The sequence below is a fragment of the Zea mays genome, chromosome 4, assembly GCF_902167145.1.
Source record: "Zea mays cultivar B73 chromosome 4, Zm-B73-REFERENCE-NAM-5.0, whole genome shotgun sequence".
NCBI classification, from domain to species: Eukaryota; Viridiplantae; Streptophyta; class Magnoliopsida; order Poales; family Poaceae; genus Zea; species Zea mays.
In genome coordinates, this window is record NC_050099.1 from 182,492,478 (window position 1) to 182,515,394 (window position 22,917).

Below are 22,917 nucleotides of genomic sequence, written 5' to 3' on the forward strand. Positions count from 1 at the left end.
GGGGAAGAAGCCGGAGGGAGACAGGCGTAAAAGGGGAAACCCGCGGCCTTCGTGTTTGTCCCGCGCCTAGGTCAGGTGCGCTTGCAGTAGGGGGTTACAAGCGTCCACGCGGGAGGGAGCGAGCGGCCTTACGCGAGCGTCGTCCCGTCCTTCCCCGCGCGGCCAACCCTCTATAAGAGGGCCCTGGACCTTCCTTTTATAGGCGTAAGGAAAGGATCCAGGTGTACAATGGGGGTGTAGCAGTGTGCTAACGTGTCTAGCAGAGGAGAGCTAGTGCCCTAAGTACATGCCATCGTGGCAGCCGGAGAGGTTTTGGCACCCGGTTTGTGTGGTGTCATGGCCGTCGGAGGAGCGCTAGAGCCTGGCGGAAGGACAGCTGTCAGGGCTGTCGAGTCCTTGCTGACGTCCCCTTGCTTCCGTAAAGGGGCTGAGAGCCGCCGTCGTCATAGAGCATGCGGGGCGCCATCATTACTTGTTTACTGGGGCGAGCCGGATGGGACGCCGGTCTTGTTCCCCGTAGCCTGAGTTAGCTTGGGGTAGGGTAATGATGGTGCCTCCTGTGATGTGGTCGGTCCGAGCCCTGGGTTGGGCGAGGTGGAGGCTCCTCCGAGGTCGAGGTCGAGTCTGTCTTCCGAGGCCGAGGTCGAGTCCGAGCCCCTGGGTCGGGCGAGGCGGAGACCGTCGGCTGAGGCCAGGGCTGAGTCCGAGCCCTGGGGTCGGGTGATGCGGAGTTCGTCGTCTTCCGGGGCTGAGCCCGAGTCCGAGCCCTGGGGTTGGGCGATGCGGAGTTCGTCGTCTTCCGGGGCCGAGCCCGAGTCCGAGCCCTGGGTCCTGGGTCGGGCGAGGCGGAGTTTCCTATGGCGCCCGAGGCCGGACTTGGCTGCTGTCAGCCTCACTCTGTCGAGTGGCACAGCAGTCGGAGCGGCGCAGGCGGCGCTGTCCTCTTGTCAGGCCGGTCAGTGGAGCGGCGAAGTGATTGCGATCACTTCGGCTCTGTCGACTGAAGGGCACGCGTCAGGATATGGTGTCAGGCCACCTTTGCATTAAATGCTCCTGCGATACGGTCGGTTGGCGTGGCAACTTGGCCAAGGTTGCTTCTTGGCGAAGACTGGACCTCGGGCGAGCCGAAGGTGTGTCTGCCGCTGGAGGGGGTCCTTGGGCGAGACGTAAATCCTCCGGGGTCGGCTGCCCTTGCCCAAGGCTGGGCTCGGGAGAGGCGAGATCGTGTCTGAAAGGGAATTAGGCTTATACCTAGTCCCTAGTTAATTTTGGTGGTTGAATTGCCCAACACAAATATTGGACTAACTAGTTTGCTCTAGTGTATAAGTTATACAGGTGCCAAAGGTTCACACTTAGCCAATAAAAAGACCAAGTATTGGGTTCAAATAAAGGAGCAAGGGTCAACCGAAGGCACCTCTGGTCTGGCGCACCGGACTGTCCGGTGTACACCGGACAGTGTCCGGTGCTCCAACGAAGAGCGGCCTCGCCAGCCTCGGGGATTCATTTCAATTCCTCCGCTATAATTCACCGGACTGTCCGGTGTACACCGGACTGTCCGGTGTAACTGCGGAGCAACGGCTACTTCGGCGCCAACGGTCACCTGCGGGCGCATTAAATGCGCGCCAGAGCTCGCAGAAGTCAGGCACGCGCGTCATGGCGCACCGGACACTCTACAGTACATGTCCGGTGCGCCACCGGACATCCAGGCGGGCCCAGCAGTCAGAGCTCCAACGGTCGGAACCCTAACGGTCGGATGACGTGGCTGGCGCACCGGACATGTCCGGTGTGCACCGGACTGTCCGGTGCACCATGCGACAGACAGCTTTCTTCAACGGCTAGTTTTTGGATGGTGGCTATAAATACCACCCCAACCGGCCACTTCAAGGGGTGGGAGCCCAAGCAACATTCCAAGTCATATAATTGACAATACTCAAGCCCTCCCAACCACATACATTCATTGATCCATCCTATACACAAGATTTAGACCACTACAACCAACACAAGTGCCACAAAAGAGAGTGCAAGCAAAAGAGAGCTACTCATTTGAGTTTAGCGCTAGTGCCTTGTGAGATTCATCGAGAGATAGTGTGTGCTTCATCTTTGTGTTCATTTGCGCGTGGAGTTTTGACTCCCATTGAACTTCCTCCAAAGTTTTGGAGGCTTGTAAAAGCTAGCAAGAGACACCAAAGATTGTGGTGGTCCTTGTGGGATCGAGAGTGATCCTCGAGAAGAAGAAGAGCTCACCGATCCTTGTGTGATCGGGGGAGAGAGGGAAAGGGTTGAAAAAGACCCGTCCTTAAGTGGACTCCTCAACGGGGACTAGGCCTTCGAGGGCCGAACCTCGGTAAAACAAATCACCCATGTCCATTGTGTTTATTGCTTGTGATTTGTTTGTTTTCCCTTGCTCCAAGTTTTCTTGCACCTTTATTTGCTAATATCATTTGGTGTTGCTTCAAGTTAAATTCCATTTAGTAAAGCAACACGTTGCAAGAAAAGAACTTGTCCTAGTGCTCTTCTCATCTAAGGCTTCTTGCTTTGTTATTCTATAACTTACTAGTTGTATTGATTTATCACTTCCGCATTATTTAGCAATACTCTTTTCAAGCAAGAACTTAGTTTCTATTCTCCGATATTTATATATCTTGTTCTAACCACTAATCAAGGGATCTAGTTGGGGGATAAAGTTTTAATTTTCAGGTTTCGCCTATTCACCCCCCTCTAGGCGACTTTCAATTGGTATCAGAGCTAGGCACTTCATCTTAAGTCTAACAACTCGAAGTGATGGCTCGTAGAAGATCCCAAAAGAACAAGAGGACCCAAGAGAACAAGGAGGTAACTCTTGAGATATTACTTTCCGATTGTTCTAATTATGATTCATGGTCTACTAGAGTGATAAATGCTTTTAGAGCAATATACCCTCAATTAGAACAAATTTTAGACAAGAGTATTATTCCTCCTAACTATGCTAGGGAAAATGCCTCCGAAGAAGATTTAAGATGTATTCACTTAAACTATCTAGCTTATGACATCTTAAGTAAATCCCTTAGCAAAGAAGATTATCATGCCTTCATAATAAAATATGACAAACCCATTTGTGATGTGCATGATATTTGGACTAGAATTAAAAGCAAATTTAATAAGTCCAAACATGATAGTTCATTTTGTGCTTCTACTTCCTTTGGTATTTGTGATACTAACCCTTGCAAGGAAGAAGAAGAAAATGAACGGTGGAGACCAAACGATGAATCCACCTCTCCAAAAGGTTTGTCTTCCCATTTCGATTCCCACATGTGTTGTGTGGCTAATGCAAATGATAGCGGAAGCACAAATGAGGATGAGGAGGAAGAAAGAAGCTTTGTGCAACTCTACGCTCGCCTAAGCCAAGAAGATAAGGCGGTCATGCTCAAGCTGCTAGAAAGAGCGAGAGAGCAAGGCGAAGCTCGTCAAAGGCTAGAAGATGTTCTCTCCATGAAAATGCTACACTTTGACGAGTTGACTAAAGAACATGAGGAGCTAAAGTGCTCTCATGTTGATTTGGTCCAAAGGTATGAAACTGTTTCAATTGAGCATGATAACGCTTTACATTGTATCGCTCAATTAGTAAATAGGAATACCTTGCTTAAGGACCAAGTAGAAAAGCTAAAAGTTGAAAATCTAGCTTTTCAAGATAAATATGATATGCTCCTATGCTCTCATGAAAATCTTAGAGATGATCATATCATATTAAACATTGCTCACGAGGTTGTGATAGAAAACTTAAAATCCCAACAACCTCACTCATGCACATGTATTCAAATTGATACTATATTACCATGTGCTAATGCTTGTTGTTTGTCAACAAGCAAATCTTCCTTTGAGCTAGAATTTGCAGGAACAAATGATGATTCATATCAAAAGCTCAAAGAAGAAAATGAGAGGCTAAAGAAGAGCTTGACACAACTAAAAGGGAAATGCATTACCCAACCTTCTCAAGATAACCGTGATCACATGGTGAAGAAGCTTGAGACGGGAACAACCGTGGCATGCACTACATCCCTTGAAGAAAATGTCAAGGATTTGAGGATTGCCAAGAGGAAGAAACAAAAGATGAAATTCAACACCTCCTCCAAAAGCCTCAACCACGCCTCCACAAAAGGTAACATCCAAGGTAATAATCAAGCCACACTTCACATTAAGAGGTGTAGTGAATGCTTTGAAGAGGGGCACTTGATTAGGTCATGTCCCTACACTAAAAATGGTTTGATTATTAACAAGGATGATAGACTTTGTTTTAAATGCTCCAAGAAGGGACACTTGCTTAGATATTGCCCCCATTTAAAACAAAAAGGCATAGGGTTAGAAAAGAAAGTTTTTACTAACCATGTAGCAGGCAACAAACAAGGAAAGAAGAAAACTTCAAAACTTGAAAAACGCCTATGCTACACATGCCGAAAGAAGGGACATCAATGCAAGGATTGTCCCATTGGTAACAACTTCACTCCTATCTTGTCAATTAATTCTCATGTAACTAGGCAACCCAAAATTGCAACTTGTGCTAGAAAGGTAATGAGGTTACCAAGCGCTAACACAAAGGACTTTTGGGTTCCTAGATCTTTGATTACTAACCTTGGCGGACCCATCAAGCGATGGGTACCAAAATATGCTTGACAAGCTTTGTAGGAGAAGGAGATGATATGAAGTCTTTGGGGTGCTTGAGAGAGTTCATTCAATTCTTATCAACTCAAGCTATCAATCTTCAATGATCTATATACATGAATGACCCAAGGTTATTTTTCAAATTGCTATGTCTTAAACTCATATCATCTCGAGGAAGATATTATATGTTGTAGGAAGTGAAGAGATATCATGTGCAAAAATCAAGGCCTACAACATGGAGGAAAGCCAAAGGATGGTAACACTTATCTTTTAAGTGCAAGTATTTTAGAACATCATTTCTTATATGTCTTGTGTAGTCACATAGAAAGATTGAAGCACTTCAAATGCCTTTAAATTTATATTACCATTCTTTGAAGAATTTCCTATTATATGGTAGATTGCATACTCATCATTTCCATCCTATGGCAATCTACATGCTTTAAATTGTTGGAAGTACCACATGGCATGTTCTTCGCTAGTCATTCTATTATTGCCATGATTCTAGATATAGAGAGATATTTCAAGTTCTTAAAAGAATAAGGTGTCATGTAAGGAATTCAAATCCTTAGGACACTTATAAAAGGAAAACTCTCTCTATAACTAGAATAGTGAGACAAATGATTTTATCTAAGTAACCCAAGTAGTCTCTCTTGTAGAGAATAGGTTTCTCTTTGGAAAAACATGTAATCTAACATGAAATGAAAAATCAATCCAATAATTTATGATGCACTTCTACTTGCTTAAATTGGATTTGATTCTTTCACATTTATCGCTTTCCATATCATGAATTAGATTTATTCCCATAATCTTAAAGGATTATTTATGCTTGTTTTATGAGTTAAAATTGAGCATAACATCATCTATGGATAATCTAGTTCATGCTATGAAGTTTCCATGCTTTTAGTAAAATAGTTTTTCATTCCCTATCAAAAATGATTACTAAATGGAAACTAGTGCTTGTGTTGCTACTAACATTTCTCTTGAGTTCAATTATGAAAATCTACAAGAGAGAAAGTGCACAAGCCTCATGGGTTGATCTTCACCCAAAGGAAGAAAGGTAAAAGCAAAGGTATGGGAACTCATCTTCTTAATTAAGTTTGGTTCCCATCTCAATGGGTATTCAATCTAAATTATCATATCCTACCCTTGTGAAGAATAGATTCTTTATTGGACCTAAAATAACTAAGTGTGCATTCAATATCATATTCATAAATGTGTTTGTCCATTAGAATCTAATTCATGCCTTTGCTATATCCATTCTCATATTGATGCGCTTCTAAGTCATGATAATAAAGTTCAATATGAAGAAGTAAAATTCTATGAGTGAGAAAATTGTTTAATAGTGCATGTTCCTCTTTTTAAGTAAAAGTGCACTAATGTTAAAGATTTTACTTCATGTCTGTGTGACTTATGGATGATGAATTATGCTTATTTCCTATCTAAAAGAAATCATCCATCATTATATACTCCCTTGTATTACTAACATTCTTTTTGAGTATTTTCAATAAGTTTGAAAGGAAAAAGAAGCCACTGCAAAGGGAGGACTCTCAAATGAAAGAAGAGAACATCAAGAACAACACCACCTACTTCTACGAAACAATCAATGGTGTGGTTGTGAGTATTCTAAATACTTTCATTATGAGATTACTAGGCTTAAGTTGTTATTGCAAAATTTAATGAGCCTTGATCAAGATATATAATGCTTCTCCCTATTTGTCTTTAAAGTAAATCATCCATGCATATCTTTAGGGGGAGTCTATTCTTATATCTTGATTTTGCTGAGACTATTGCTTTATCTCAGTAATTTCATATAGTCTCTTGCCTGAGAATAAGTTTCTCATGAAATATGCTACTATTTTTAAATTCTTGTCTTTCACTCCAAAGTAGCATATTTGCTGGATTCTCCTACTCCAAAGCTTAATTGATAATCTAATGCGTATGTTGTTCTTTTGATCACATCTGTTATTTGTTTAATCATTGAATGACTTCAATCATCAATCATGCTTCTTAGTGCCGTATATACTATCAATCGATATCTCTCTTGATATGCACTAAGTTAAAAGGGGAATTCATGATACATTTATGCAACTTGTGATCCATTTGATATATGCTAACAATAACTTGAAAAGATCACTAGTTGTAGAACTCTCTCTTGTGCAAAATATTTCCATATATTGTCATTAAGAATAGGTCTTAAGCATCTAAGACTAAGGACAAAGCACAATGAAGAGAGCGTCTCTATGTAAAGGTACAAAAAGGTAAAACTATCTCCTTTCATTTAAACTTGTACCTAAATCTTCCTTTTATATACTCTCTTTACATATCTTGTTTAAAAGGAAGAGAAAGCATGTCCATGCGTTTCCCTGCTTCATATCTAGTTTAACTTCTCAAAAATTCATTCATGCTTTAATGCATCTTTGTTGAAACTAGATGAAGTACTTTTATTGTCAAAAAGCTTAAAGCTTAACCTTGTAACGAGGATAAGCTGCCTGTGTTCCAAAGGTGGATGGTCCTTAAGTCTTTTTGAAATCCTTAAGGGAAAATGCTTAAAATATTTACAACATGCTTTCATAAGTGCATAAATTGTCATGAGCATCACACTTATACTATGACACAATGCACTTCACATTCTGTATGATATAGATATGTTCTCATTAACCTAATTATGTGCAATTGGCATTTAAGGCCATAATATGTGTTCCTCTCCATGCACATACTTATGAGGAGCAATCTATGTTATATAGAATTATGATCATGCTTAATTTGATATATCCTCTTGATCATATCTCCTTTATATGCTATGACTAATGTGTTTTCAAGTGAATTTCAAACCAAGTCATAGGTACATTGAAAGGGAATTGGAGTCTTCGGCGAAGACAAAGCTTCCACTCTACTCTATCGGTATTACCTACCCTTCGCCATCACTCCCCAATGTCTCTCCATCTTTGGTACACTCTTCACTCATATGTTTATTTGCCAAAGGGGAGAAAATAGTTAGGAAAAGGGCCTATATTTCATTCTAAGTATCCGTTTTTGGCGATTCATGCCAAAGGGGGAGAAAGTATTGGCCCAAAGCAAAAGGACCGCACCACCACCCTAATTTTAAAAATTAATGATTTTCAATTGGTAAATCTCAAATTGGTATCTCTTTGTGTTCTAAAGGGGGAGTTTCAAAATTGATATCTTAAAACCCTCTTGAACACTAAGAGGAGAATTTATTGAGGGAGAGTTTTGTTTAGTCAAAGGAAAAGCATTTGAAACAAAGGAAGAAAATTTCAAATCTTATTCATTTACCTTTGACTATCTTGCAAAAGGACTTTGAAAAGAATTTACAAAAAGATTTGCAAAAACAAAACATGCGGTGCAAATGTGGTCCAAAATGTTAAAATTAAAGAAACAATCCATGCACATCTTGTAAGTATTTATATTGGCTCAATTCCAAGCAACCTTTGCACCTACATTATGCAAACTAGTTCAATTATGCACTTTTATATTTGCTTTGGTTTGTGTTGGCATCAATCACCAAAAAGGGGGAGATTGAAAGGGAATTAGGCTTATACCTAGTCCCTAGTTAATTTTGGTGGTTGAATTGCCCAACACAAATATTGGACTAACTAGTTTGCTCTAGTGTATAAGTTATACAGGTGCCAAAGGTTCACACTTAGCCAATAAAAAGACCAAGTATTGGGTTCAAATAAAGGAGCAAGGGTCAACCGAAGGCACCTCTGGTCTGGCGCACCGGACTGTCCGGTGTGCCACCGGACATGTCCGGTGCACCAGAGGGCTCCAACTCCAACTCGTCACCTTCGGGAAATTCCAGAGGCGACTCCGCTATAATTCACCGGACTGTCCGGTGTACACCGGACAGTGTCCGGTGCTCCAACGAAGAGCGGCCTCGCCAGCCTCGGGGATTCATTTCAATTCCTCCGCTATAATTCACCGGACTGTCCGGTGTACACCGGACTGTCCGGTGTAACTGCGGAGCAACGGCTACTTCGGCGCCAACGGTCACCTGCGGGCGCATTAAATGCGCGCCAGAGCGCGCAGAAGTCAGGCACGCGCGTCATGGCGCACCGGACACTCTACAGTACATGTCCGGTGCGCCACCGGACATCCAGGCGGGCCCAGCAGTCAGAGCTCCAACGGTCGGAACCCTAACGGTCGGATGACGTGGCTGGCGCACCGGACATGTCCGGTGTGCACCGGACTGTCCGGTGCACCATGCGACAGACAGCTTTCTTCAACGGCTAGTTTTTGGATGGTGGCTATAAATACCACCCCAACCGGCCACTTCAAGGGGTGGGAGCCCAAGCAACATTCCAAGTCATATAATTGACAATACTCAAGCCCTCCCAACCACATACATTCATTGATCCATCCTATACACAAGATTTAGACCACTACAACCAACACAAGTGCCACAAAAGAGAGTGCAAGCAAAAGAGAGCTACTCATTTGAGTTTAGCGCTAGTGCCTTGTGAGATTCATCGAGAGATAGTGTGTGCTTCATCTTTGTGTTCATTTGCGCGTGGAGTTTTGACTCCCATTGAACTTCCTCCAAAGTTTTGGAGGCTTGTAAAAGCTAGCAAGAGACACCAAAGATTGTGGTGGTCCTTGTGGGATCGAGAGTGATCCTCGAGAAGAAGAAGAGCTCACCGATCCTTGTGTGATCGGGGGAGAGAGGGAAAGGGTTGAAAAAGACCCGTCCTTAAGTGGACTCCTCAACGGGGACTAGGCCTTCGAGGGCCGAACCTCGGTAAAACAAATCACCCATGTCCATTGTGTTTATTGCTTGTGATTTGTTTGTTTTCCCTTGCTCCAAGTTTTCTTGCACCTTTATTTGCTAATATCATTTGGTGTTGCTTCAAGTTAAATTCCATTTAGTAAAGCAACACGTTGCAAGAAAAGAACTTGTCCTAGTGCTCTTCTCATCTAAGGCTTCTTGCTTTGTTATTCTATAACTTACTAGTTGTATTGATTTATCACTTCCGCATTATTTAGCAATACTCTTTTCAAGCAAGAACTTAGTTTCTATTCTCCGATATTTATATATCTTGTTCTAACCACTAATCAAGGGATCTAGTTGGGGGATAAAGTTTTAATTTTCAGGTTTCGCCTATTCACCCCCCTCTAGGCGACTTTCAGTGTCCCTTGAGTGGATCGATCCTTGACTTAATCGCACCCATCAGGCCTTTGCAGCTTTGTGCTGATGGGGGTTACCAGCTGAGATTAGGAGTCTTGAGGGTACCCCTAATTATGGTCCCCGACAGTAGCCCCCGAGCCTCGAAGGGAGTTTTAATACTCGCTTGGAGGCTTTTGTCGCACTTTTTGCAAGGGGACCGGCCTTTCTTGGTTGCGTTTTGTTCCAGTGGGTGCGCGCGAGCGCACCCGCCGGGTGTAGCCCCCGAGGCCTCGGAGGAGTGGTTTGACTCCTTCGAGGTCTTAATGTGTTTCGCAATGCTTCGGCCGGTCTGATTGTTCCCTCATGCGAGCTGGCCGTAGCCCGGGTGCACGGTCGGGTCCCAAGTTCTCGGGCTGGTATGTTGACGCTGTCAACGGTTTGGCCGGAGCCGGGTTTGCGAGAGCAGCCCCCGAGCCTCCGCACAGGGCGAGAGGACGGTCAAGGACAGACTCGACTTTTTTACATACGCCCCTGCGTCGCCTTTCCGCAAGGAGGAGGGGGGAAGCGCCATGTTGCCCTCGGAGGGCGCCGAACATGGTGTCTCCAGTGAGCTGCTAACGGGTAATCCGAGTGGACGCCCGTGCCCCATTTGTTAGGGGTCGGCTAGAGGCCCGGAGGCACGCTCCAAAAGTACCTGCGGGTGATCTGCCGGACCCGGTCCCCTTTTGACGAGGTCCGAGGGCTCGATGCCTCCCTCTGATGGGATTCCGTTACAAGATCGTTCCCGCTGGTCTCGGAAATGTCCTAGGGTACCTTGGGAGCGTAGCCCGAGCCTTGGTTATGTATCGAACGTACCCAGGGTCATCCCTCGCTCTGCGTCTGAGGCGGCTATGAACCCTTCGAGGGCCAGCCTACAAACCCCTGATCAGTAGTGGGCGCGGAGCCCGAGTGTCCTGAGGCGGTCGTTGAACCCTTCCGAGGGGCCGGCCCTCGAACCTCTGACCAGTAGTGGGCGCGGAGCCCGAGCGCTCTGAGGCGGCTGTTGAACCCCTCCGAGGGGCCAGCCTTCGAACCTCTGATCAGTAGGGGGGCTCGGGGCCCGTTTCCTTTGCGGAGAAGGATCCCTTTCGGGGTATCCCCTTTCCCGGTCCCTGTTGTAAGAGAGAGAAAGAGGAAGAGGAAAAGGATACAGAATCGAATGACGTGGCACACCTTTTTTGACGCGGTCGTTAGGGCGAAGGCGAAGCATCGCCCGCTTCTCCTGCCAAAGGTGCCGCCTGTCCCGCCGCGGAGTTAATGCGACGAGGCGAGTGGTTCGCGAGGCAGTCGTTGCGCGTGCGCGAGCCGTTCGAGGAACAGAACACGGGCGCGCCATCTTCACGCCGTGGGAGAGGATTCTCTCGCTGTCCCATGAGGGGACATGAGCTTGGCTAACGACGTGACCGCTGCTTCCGCCCGCCTGCCACCGCCATTACTGCCGGCCCATTTTTGGCCGCATCGACCGTCGCGCCTTCTCCCGCGGCTGACTGGCCCGTGACCGATGCGCCTGGCTAGCACTGTTGGGTCATACGCAGGGTTGCCTCGAGTCGCGGTACTGGTTCCGCAGTCGAGGAGGCGCGGTAGTGGCGTGAGGGGCGGTGCAGTTGCTCGCACGTAGCAACCGGCGCGCCGGTTGCATGACGTGTGGGCCTGGGCCTCCATGCTGGGCGCGTTGGAGTCGAAAGGGTGTGCCCACTTGGCGCGGTTGCATGCCAACTGCATGGCTGTCCGCCCTTTCACCCGCTGGTCTGGGCGAAAGTGGAGGAATGCTTGTAACCGCTGGGCAGTTGCATGCACCGCGCGTGGCGGTTTGGCTTCTTCTGCCTTGGGCCAGCTTGCATGACGCGTGGGACCCAGCATCCGTGTCGTAGGGGGAGGACCTTGGAGCGTGTTGGAGAAGACTCAGCCCGCGATGGCTGAGGACGCAAGTAGGGGGGGTTGCCTTTAAAAGGAGGGTGACCCCCTTGAAAGGCGACCATGTCTTCGCGCTCCCTTATGCATCGCGTCTTTCCACCTTCCGAGCCCCCGGATGGGGAACACCCGCAATCCTTCCGCCTTATCGTTGGAGGAACGCAACTTCGTGGAAGTTGGTACCTTTCAGCCATCGTTCGGCTTCAAGGATTTTCATCAGGCAGTCTGGCCGCACCCCCTCGCCGGTGGTCACCCAAGACGGTGACCACCAGCTCCTGGGTGGGGAGAAGCAAGCCGGGCTGAGGCCTCTGCCCCTCCCTCAGCTTCAAGGATGTTCATCATCAGTGCTGGGGAGGGGAGTGCGCCGAGTTGGGGTCGGTCTTTGCGCGGGCAGCGGCCCGCTCCTTCCCTCAGTGATCGGGGGGAAGGGCGTTCGCCGTTCGTGGCGCTGGCAGCTGCCGCGTGCCTGGCTCTCTGACCCGAGCGGCTTCAGAGCCGCTTCCGGCACCGCCTTCCGCCACGGCAGCCGGAAGAGGTTTCTCCGTCGACGAGATAGCCGGTGCCGCCCACAGACTGACCTCCAACTCTACGGCCTTCTGCTCGTCCTTGCCTCTCGAGTGAGGAAGTGGGCGAGGGCCCTATGGCAGCAGCATCCGCCCTGAGGTCATCGCTGCTGCTGTTCGGCCCCTCGGAGCAGAAGTCGTCGTCGTCGTTGTTGGAGCGGGTGGCGGCGAGCCACCCGTCGGCCTTCTGTTGCTCCGCAGGCCCCCAATCGTGTGGGGTTGTTCGTACCTGCGGAGGTGGAACCAGAGTTCCGTTAGTACTGGCACCTTGAGTGCCGGTGTCTTGTTCATTGTGGCTGTCGGGGCCTGAACATGTATGTATTTTCGGCATGGAGCCGTGTTTTCCCTCATTTCGAGCACTAAGACTCGTCTGTCGGCTATCTGAACCGCTTCGCCAAGCGTGAGTCGCCTCGTGCGAAGGTGACGAGTGAGGTATCCGTATCCCGGAGGCGTAGGAGTCCCTCGGCTCGATCGACCTTGCTGTCCGAGGCTTCTCTTGCTTAGTTAAAGGAACCCTCGGCCGCTCTTCGATGAGCCGAAGCCGGAGGTAGCGGTGTCAGCACGGACAGAGGCATAGTTGGCTCGAAAAGAAGATTTGGTCGGCCGGAGCCTGGCCGGGTCGTCCACTGGCGGGACCAACGCCGGAGTTGAGTCACCGATGCCACGAGCCGGGCTAATGTCCTCGGGGTACAGCTGGCTGAGGCTTCGGGGTGGCCGGCCAAGCCGTTTGCTCGAGCCGGATTCCTGGAGAAGACCCTAGCGGCGATGGCTCGGACATGGTGCTGATGTCGTCCTTCGGAGTGGAGATCCTCCGACCGCGTCGCCGTCCGAGGCTAGGCCGGACCTCGCCGAAGGTGTAGTTGACGCCGAGGGTGCTGCTGCTCCCTTCAACTGTCAAGATCCGAGCCTGCAGGATCGGGTTATCTTGTAGTGTGCGTATGTTTTCTACGGCCGCCGAGGCCCAAACGTACTGTTGTCATGTTGTAAAGCTGCGTTCCTTTTCCTGTTGTCTCGAGTATCTGGACTTATTTGTCGGTAACAGAATTGCTTGTCCGAGCGAGAGTTACTTTTCACGGAAGGTGACGAGTGAGGTATCCATATCCCGGAGGCGTAGGAATCCCTCAGCTCGGTCGGCCTTGCCGCTTACGTGCACTCTTACTCGTCCATAGGGTTCTGTCACCGACGTAGTCGAGAAGGCCCGAAAAATCGTTTCGGCAGAGGAGTTTTCGAGCGTGAATACTTGTTCGGTCCGCGGAATCACTTATCCGAGCGTGAGTTACTTATCGCAGAAGGTGATGAGTGAGGTATCCGTATCCCGGAGGCGTAGGAGTCCCTCGGCTCGGTCAGCCTTGGCTGCTTACGTGTACTCCGTCGTTTTCAGGATCCACTTTCGAAGTAGTCGAAAAGCACGAAAGACATTCTGGCAGAAAAGATCTTTTTCCGAGGAAAATTTTGATGCAGAGGGGCTTCCCCCCTTTTAGCCCCCGAGGGAGGGTCGGGCTTTGCCGAGGCAAGGCTGACCCTTCCTTGATGACTAGACTTTGTATGTGACCGAGGTCTATGAATGACTTGAAAGCATCTTAAGGGTAGAAGCGACGTAGCTGTCGGATGTTCCAAGCGTTGCTGTAGACCTCGCCTTGACTGTTGGCCAGCTTGTACGTTTCGGGCTTCAGAACCTTGGCGACGACGAACGACCCTTCCCAGGGAGGCGTGAGCTTGTGCCGCCCTCGGGCGTCTTGTCGCAGCCGAAGCACCATGTCGCCCACCTGGAGGTCTCGGGACCAAACCCCTCGGGCGTGGTAGCGTCGCAGGGACTGCTGGTACCACGCCGAGTGTAGTAAGGCCATGTCCCGAGCCTCTTCCAGCTGGTCCAGTGAGACTTCTCGATTAGATCGATTGCTTTGGTCGGCGTAGGCCCTCGTCCTCGGGGAACCGTATTCTAAGTCTGTGGGCAAGATGGCCTTGGCCCCATAGACTAGAAAGAACGGTGTGAAGCCCGTGGCTCGGCTCAGCGTTGTCCTCAGACTCCAGACCACCTAGGGGAGCTCCTTCATCCATCGCTTGCCGAACTTGTTGAGGTCGTCGTAGATCCGCGGCTTGAGCCCTTGCAGGATCATGCCGTTGGCACGCTCTACTTGCCCATTCGTCATGGGGTGAGTCACGGCGGCCCAGTCCACCCGGATGTGGTGATCCTCGCAGAAGTCCAGGAACTTTCTGCTGGTGAACTGGGTGCCGTTGTCGGTGATGGAGTTCGGGACCCCAAAGCGATGGATGATGTTGGTGAAGAACGCCATCGCCTGTTCGGACCTGATGCTATTTAGGGGTCGGACCTCGATCCACTTGGAGAATTTGTCGATGGCGACCAACAGGTGCGTGTAGCCCCCGGGTGCCTTTTGTAAGGGGCCGACGAGGTCCAGACCCCACACAGCAAACGACCAGGTGATGGGTATGGTCTGCAGAGCCTGAGCGGGCAGGTGGATCTGCCTTGCACAGAATTGACACCCTTGGCAGGTGCGGACAATTCTAGTGGCGTCGGCCACTGCGGTCGGCCAGTAGAAGCCTTGTCGGAAGGCGTTTCCAACAAGGGCTCGAGGTGCTGCGTGATGGCCGCAAGCCCCTGAGTGTATCTCTTGTAAGAGCTCCTGGCCTTCGGTGATGGAAATGCATCGCTGGAGGATGCCTGAGGGGCTGTGGTGGTAGAGCTCCTTCCCGTCTCCCAGCAAGACGAATGACTTGGCGCGCCACGCCAACCGCCGAGCTTCGGCTCGGTCGAGGGGTAGCTCTCCTCGGTGGAGATATTGTAGGTATGGGGTCTGCTAGTTTCGATTAGGCGTGGCCCCGCTCCGCTCCTCCTCGACGTGCAGTGCCTCACCCTCGGGGGCCAAGGGTACCTCGGGCCGAGCCGAGGGTGCCTCGGACTGAGCCGAGGGTGCCTTGGGCTGGGCCGAGGCCTTCTTGGGCTCGGGTGTGTCGTCGGTCTTGACAGAGGGTTGCTGCAGGTCTCGGGAGAAGACGTCCGGGGGAACCGTTGTTCGCCCCGAGGCTATTTTAGCCAGCTCGTCCGCAGTCTCGTTGTAGCGTCGGGTGATGTGGTTGACCTCGAGCCCGTAGAACTTGTCTTCCAGGCGCCGAACCTCATCGCAGTAGGCTTCCATCTTCGGGTCGCGACAGTGGGAGTTCTTCATGACTTGGTCGATGACGAGCTGCGAGTCACCGCGAGCGTCGAGGCGTCAGACCCCTAGCTCGATGGCGATGCGCAACCCGTTGACCAGAGCCTCGTACTCGGCCATATTGTTGGACGCCGGGAAATGGAGGCGTAGCACGTAGCGTAGGTGCTTCCCGAGGGGCGAGATGAAGAGCAGGCCTGCGCCTGCTCCTGTCTTCATCAGCGACCCGTCGAAAAATATGGTCCAGAGTTCCGGTTGGATCGAAGCTGTTGGGAGCTGGGTGTCGACCCATTCAGCCACAAAGTCCGCCAAGACCTGGGACTTGATGGCCTTCCGAGGGGCGAACGAGATCGTTTCGCCCATGATTTCCATCGCCCACTTTGCAATTCTACCCGAGGCCTCTCGGCACTGGATGATCTCCCCCAGGGGGAAGGATGACACCAAAGTTACCGGATGAGACTCGAAGTAGTGTCGCAACTTCTGTCGCGTTAGGATCACCGCGTACAGCAGCTTCTGAATTTGTGGGTAGCGGATCTTGGTCTCGGACATTACCTCACTGATGAAGTAGACTGGCCTCTGGACGGGCAATGCATGCCCCTCTTCTCGTCTCTCAACCACAATCGCGGCGCTAACCACCTGAGTGGTAGCGGCGACGTAGATCATGAGGGCTTCTCCGGCAGCGGGGGCACCAAGATGGGCGCGTTCGTGAGGAGCGCCTTCAGGTTCCCAAGGGCTTCCTCGGCCTCAGGGGTCCAAGTGAAGCACTCGGCCTTCCTTAAGAGGCGGTACAGAGGCAGGCCTCTTTCGCCGAGGCGTGAGATAAAACGGTGTTGGAACTTGCTCTCAGCAGCAAGGAAGCCAACAAGGGTGAACGGTGGTGACAACAGGGTTACGTGCACGGGGGCAATAGCTCTGTTGATCTAGCCTCTCACGGGCACTGTGCGGGGGTATTTATAGGTATCTGAGTGCCCAGCGTCTTGTGTTAAGGACGCATGTGCCCTCAGACACCTCGTTTATCCCAGAATATTCCCATAAAGCGGGGTTACAAGCCGTAATTACAAGAATGCCTTTACAAACTAGGCCCGTAACACAAAGACGGCCACGCGGGGCCCGTTACAATGGGCCAGATCACAAGTGGGCGTCAGAGCAGGACGAGGCCGTGCTACGGGGAGACGTCACCGCAGGCCTTCGTCTGGTGCTGAATGAAGCGAAGGGTGTCCCTGCCCGTTTTGTCTTCGTCAAACCAGCGACTGCAGCGAGAGACGACGAGCGAAGGGTGGCGTCTTTGCCTTCGCCCCAACATTTGCCCTCCGAGGGACCAGTTCGACAAAGTCACCTGGTGCCGAAGACGTCGCTAGATGGCGGAGACGCTGCCCTCGCTCGAAGTGGTTCCACGGGGGTTTTCGACATGACCGTTGATGGACGGCGTACTGTTGGATTGCGGGTTTCCCGAAGCGCCGCGCCTTGTCGGATTGCGGGTTTCCCGAAGAGCCGCGCCCTGCCTATAAAAGGGGGCAGGGGTCGGTGCTTTTTGAACTTTGCCTTCCGCGCACCGCGAAAACCCTAGCCGCCCGCCGACTTGCTGTTCGTCTGCCCGCCGTGCTCTTGATCGCCGGAGATCTGGCTCGAGTGAAGCAGACCGCCCGCCGCTGCCGACGGTACGTAGCAATGTCGTCCTCTTCTTCTTCCGCCGACACCACGTCGCCGGCGGCCGCCTCGTCTGAGGAGACGTTGAGTAGCTTGGTGGTGGAGGAGTTGCGCGCCGGCGACTCTGTTGATTTTGGTGTGTCACGGATGACGTCAGCCCGCGTTGAAGATATGCAGCGGTTGGGCTACTTTGGCGGCGGAGTTGCTCGTGCTCCGGGGACGGAGGAAGTCCCCGAGCCGGAGGGTGAGTTGGTCGTTTTCGAGGCGTTCTTCGCCGCCGGTCTCCGCTTGCCTGCGCACCGGTTTGTTGGCGAAGTCCTGCGTAGATTCAATGTTCAAATACATCAGCTGACACCGAATGCCATGGTGGCGCTGGCGAAGTATGTCTGGGCGACGACTTCGTACGGCGGGCAGCCGTCTGTTGAAGTTTTTGCAAAGAATTATTGTCTGCATTGGCAGAAGAGGATGGTTGGGGACGGAGTTGCCCAGTTCGGGTCATGCACATTCACGCCGAAGACCGGCAAGACCACAATGCCAGTAGTGGAGTTGGTTCCGTGCGCCCGTAACAAGTGGGGCAGTTGGAATGAATTTTGGTTTTACGTTGCTGAGGGTACTGTCGAAGGCCATCAGGGACTCCCCGTGTCTGAGATGTGCTCTCATTATTATTCTGCGTATCCGCCTTTTGAAGTGGCAGAAGAGGATGCAGACGAAGGGGGCCTCCGATGCGCCGCCGGTCAGAGCAGTGGGCGTGATTTAGTTGAAGAGTTCGTGGCATACGGGGTCTGGCCCTTGGCGCACGGCTGGGCGTTGGGCGAAGTGTGCCCTCGCCAGATGCCTTTTCACGGTGGAAGGGTGGTGCGAAGTCCTGCCTTCGCACTGAACTTGCGAAATCGTGACCCGGCCGCCTTTGTGCGTGATGCGGAGGACTTGGCGGTGCGGCTCGTGGGACGTTACGTGCCGAGGACTGAAGGCCAGCGCAGCTTTGATATCCGCGGGTCAAATGAGCGCTTGAACAGGGTCTTCGAATTAAATCAATTGCCGTACGACGGCTATCCTGGTCAAGACGAAGCGGACCGCCGTGGGAAGAAACCGGCGGTGGAGACTGGAGGCGACCCTGCGCTGGCGGCCGCCCCCTCCTCAAAAAAGAGAAAATTAGGTACTGCAATGGGGGGACTTGGGGTGTCTGATAGTTTTGCTAGAGAGTTAATGAGGACGTGTGCGGCCCCGGGGGAAAGGATGTCTTCGCCCGAGCTCCGGGAGTCTTCGGCTCGGATGCTGAGGGTTACCGGGGGTTGCTGGCCGAAAAATGTTCCTATCCCCTGCGCGGCTGAGGAGGACTGTTTTACATCTCGTATGGTTCATCGGTGGAGAGTTTTTCCTTATGGGCGAAATATCGGTGCTGTTGTGTGGACAGTGATGGACAAGGATCGCCAAGGGGCGGCGCAAAAACGCCAGGCGACTGTCAGGATTCACGAAGCTCGGCCGAAAAGGCCGTGAGGAACTGCGAAGGCTGTGGCCTCCGGCGGAGGTAAGCCGCCGCTAGCGGCGAAGGCGGGCGCCTCTGCACCTAGCAAGGCGCCAGAGGCAACGGCGGGCGCCGGAGGCTCCAAGTCAGCGAAGGTGGTGCCCCCGGCCAGCGGAGTGGCGGAGGCTTCGAAGGCGGCCCGAGCGCTGCCGCTGGCGGGCAAACGTGTTGCCGACTTCGGCACCGACATTACTGTGGATGACTATCTTGGTGGTAAGTCGCTGGCCTATTATTGTTATTGTTATTATTTATTTTTTTTCTTTTTTTTTAATTCGAAGATGCGTTGCAGGGTCGGACGAGGGCCAGCTTGCTATGGTTGCGCCTGGCGCGGAGATCGCGACGGCGGCCATAGTGCCGAAGGCGAGGGGCGAGGCCCTTGACGCCGGAGGCGAGGTGTCGGCCCTCGCCGTGGTCAGGGGCGAGGCGGGCGCAGCGACCCGCCGGCTGAAGGGAGTGACGGAGGCGCTGAGTCAGGCGACGGAGGCGCTGAGTCAGGTCCGTTGAGCTATACTCTCTCCCCCACCTCTTTTGGGGTAACGGCCTTACGTACTGCGTCGCGGCCCTGCAGGTGGCTGACTTCGCCAGCCGTACTGCGTCGGGGGCCCTCACGGCGGCTGTGTCTGCCGAAGTCGAGAGACTTCGGACACAACATGTTGACGCTGTCCGTGAGAAGTCGGCCTCCGACAGCAAGTGCCGTAAGCTGACGGACAGGGTGGCCGCCCTGGAGAGGGAGAAGGCTGACCTCCGGCGCCAACTGGCGGCGGAGAGGAGGGAAGCTAACGAGGCCGTCGCCAAGGGGCAGGCTGCGCAGGCGGAGGCCAAGCTGGCGCGGGCGGAGGGCAATCTTGCCAAGGAGCTCGCCGAACATCTGCAAGAGCGGCTCACCGCCCTGGAGGGCCGCGCTAAGGAGGCCGAGGCCGCAGTGCGTGCGGAGGCCGAACGGACGCGCACGCAGCTTATGGATACATATCGTGAGCTGGGTGCGCGGACCGGTGACTTCGAAGTGCCGGACCGAGAGCCCGGCCTTCGCTGTCTGCAGTGGGTGCAGGAGGAGCTGCTGGAACTTCCAGCCGTCGTGGGGGGTTGATGTCGTACGCCTCCCTGGTCACCTGCGAGGGGGCGATGAACGCGCTCTCTCGCGAAGGGTGCCGGCACTTTGAGGCCCTCGACCAGGTAGATGAAGATTTTGGGCGAGATATCTATGAGGTCGAAGACCCCGTGGTGAAGGAGTCCGCTAGGGCCCTCTATGACCGAATGTGGGGTCTGTACGGTCGTGAGGTGGTCAGGGAACGGGCCGAGGCTGCGAGGGCTCAGGTAACGTTGTCGTTTGTTCGGTGTTTGCTGGATGTGTTCTGTGCGTGTGCTTGCTGAATTTTTGTGTGTGTTGTCTTAGGCGGAGCGTGGCGAGCGGGTGGAGGACTTCGGGGCACTGAACAGCGCGCTGCCTGGCCTGGAGCCGACCCCTGCGGAGGCCGCGACTGGAGTCGCCCTGGAAACAACCCCGGAGCCTGCGGAAGACGCGCCGAGCGTGCCCACCTCTGCTGTGGCCGGCGAAGACCTGCCCCCAAAGGTGGCCGAAGGCGCGCCTGACGCCCCCGCAGCTGCTGCGCCGAGCGCTGAAGATTCCGCGGCGGTGGTGGCGGAAACAGCGGAGGAGGAGACAGCGGAGGCTCCCGCAGCGGCAGGGCCTTTGCAGGTGGCGTAGTGGGTGTTTAGGGTTGGGGACTTTTTGGATGTTGTACTGAATTTTGGTTGCTGCGCAGGTTCAAGATTTTGGGCCTGCGCACGCAACCGCTACTACTGGGTTTTTGGCGGCTTCGACCGCGGAAGATGGAAATGAATATGGTGGGTCTGTATCTGAGTTTTTGATTTTACTGATTCTGGGAGCTCGGTTGAGTGGACTGAGGAGTCGTCGGAGGAGGACTTGGATTATTTTGCGGCCTTGGACGTGGCTGCGGCGGAGGCTTCGCCACACGCCGCGGACGCGCCAGACGTGCTGGGTCCTAGCACCGGGCGCCGACGACGAAGGGCGGTTGCAAAGCGTAGGGTTAGTGCGGAGGAAAGGGCTCGGCTTCGCGTGAGTAGGGGTGGTCGGCAGGAACTGTTGTCTTTGCCGGCCGCCACGAGCACAGGGGAAGGGGAACTGCGAAGTCTTTTTGCGGGTGAGGAGCTTAGGATAATGTTATTTAATTATAGGGAGATGGGGATTATTCCTAAGGTGGAGCCGATGTAGAGTGTGGTGCCCTCGCTTATATATGTGTAAAAGGTTGTAAGATGAAGTTGTGTGCCCTCGCGTGCCTGTGCCTGCGAGGGCGCTGTGTACTTTGTGTGGCATGGTTGGCTATGCTGTGCTGGTGTGATTATGGTCGGTCTTAGCGCGGATGGTTTGATGCTGTCGCTTCTGCTTTTGTTGTACTAGTTTGACTGCGCCCTTAGGCGGCTTCTGCGCGGAGTCTTCGCGAGAGACATCGGAATTTTTCGCACTTGATGTGTTTAGTCCGGCTGCACCCTTAGGCGACTTCTACGCGGATAGCCTTCGCGATAGACATCGGAATTTTTTCGCACTTGATGTGCTTAGTCCGGCTGCACCCTTAGGCGACTTCTGCGCGGATAGTCTTCGCGATAGACATCGGAATTTTTTCGCACTTGTTGTGCTAAGTCCGGCTGCACCCTTAGGCGACTTCTGCGCGGATAGTCTTCGCGATAAACATCGGAATTTTTTCGCACTTGTTGTGCTAAGTCCGGCTGCACCCTTAGGCGACTTCTGCGCGGATAGTCTTCGCGATAGACATCGGAATTTTTTCGCACTTGTTGTGCTAAGTCCGGCTGCACCCTTAGGCAACTTCTGCGCGGATAGTCTTCGCGATAGACATCGGAATTTTTTCGCACTTGTTGTGCTAAGTCCGGCTGCACCCTTAGGCGACTTCTGCGCGGACTTGTCGCACGCGAGGGTGGCTAGCGCTTAGCCTCGCGGTGACTTCGAATTGGTCGAATGCCGAAGACCGTTGTCGCGGTCTTCTTTCGACACGTGTTTTTGCGGGGGATTTTTCTCACATATATTACATGGCTCCGCCTCGTTAAAAACCTCACCCCCCGGGAGGAAAAGAGTGCGGGCCGGTACAAGATTGTTTGCGGCGAATTACAAGGGCGAAATCAGCCCTAAATGGGTCAAACAAAAAATTTGCGAAGGTTGTCGATGTTCCAGGAGTGCTCCAGGTCCTCGCCGTTTGGCGTTGTGAGCCTGTAAGCGCTGGGGGAAGCTTTTGACTTGACTATGAAGGGGCCCTCCCACTTGGGCTCCAACTTGCCCTTGGACTCCGTCCGAGCCGTCCGGATGAGTACGAGGTCCCCCTCGCTGAACTCCCTCGGGATGACTGTGTGGTCGCGCCATGCTTTGGTCTGGGCTTGATATTTGTTTAGGGCCTGTAGGGCGAAGACCCGGTCTCCGTCAATGAGATCTTTTGAAGTTGGCTCATCCACGTCGGGGACGGCTGACGGAACTGTACGCGGGGACCCATGCTTTATTTCTTGCGGGGTCATTGCCTCCGATCCGTATAGAAGGCGGAAAGGAGTGAACCCGGTCGCCCTGCACTCAGTTGTGTTTAGCGCCCAGACTGCCTCCGGTAATAAATCGGTCCATCTGCCTTTTCTTTCATCGAGGAGCATCTTTTTGACAGCTGTGAATATTTTCCCATTGGCACGCTCCACGACCCCGTTGGACTGCGGATGATAGACTGAAGCGAAGGCAAGCTTGGTGCCGATGGAAAAACAAAAATCCTTGAAATCTTGGCTGTCGAACTGCTTGCCGTTGTCAACTGTTAGCTCGGACGGTACTCCGAAGCGGCAAACGATGTTCTGCCAGAAGAATTTTTGGGCAGTCTTTGATGTGATTGTGGAGACAGCCCTCGCTTCAATCCATTTGGTGAAGTATTCGACGGCTACGAAGGCGAACTTAAGGTTCCCCTGAGCGGTGGGCAGGGGCCCGACGATGTCCAGGCCCCAGCGCTGGAGAGGCCATGTATGGGCAATCAACTTTGTATATTGCGAGGGGTTGCCTGACCGAGGAGAGAACTTCTGGCAGGCTTCGCAGGACCTCGTGACCCGATTTGCGGCGCAGATCATTGCGGGCCAGTAAAACCCTTGTCGGATCACCTTGGCAGCCAGGGCCCTCTGCCCTGCGTGCGAGCCGCACGTGCCACTGTGGACTTCGCGTAGGATCTGCATGCCTTCGGTTTCGGTGACGCATTTGAGCATTGGCTGACTGACCCCTTTCTTGTATAATTGGCCCGCAATCAGTGCGAAGTCCCT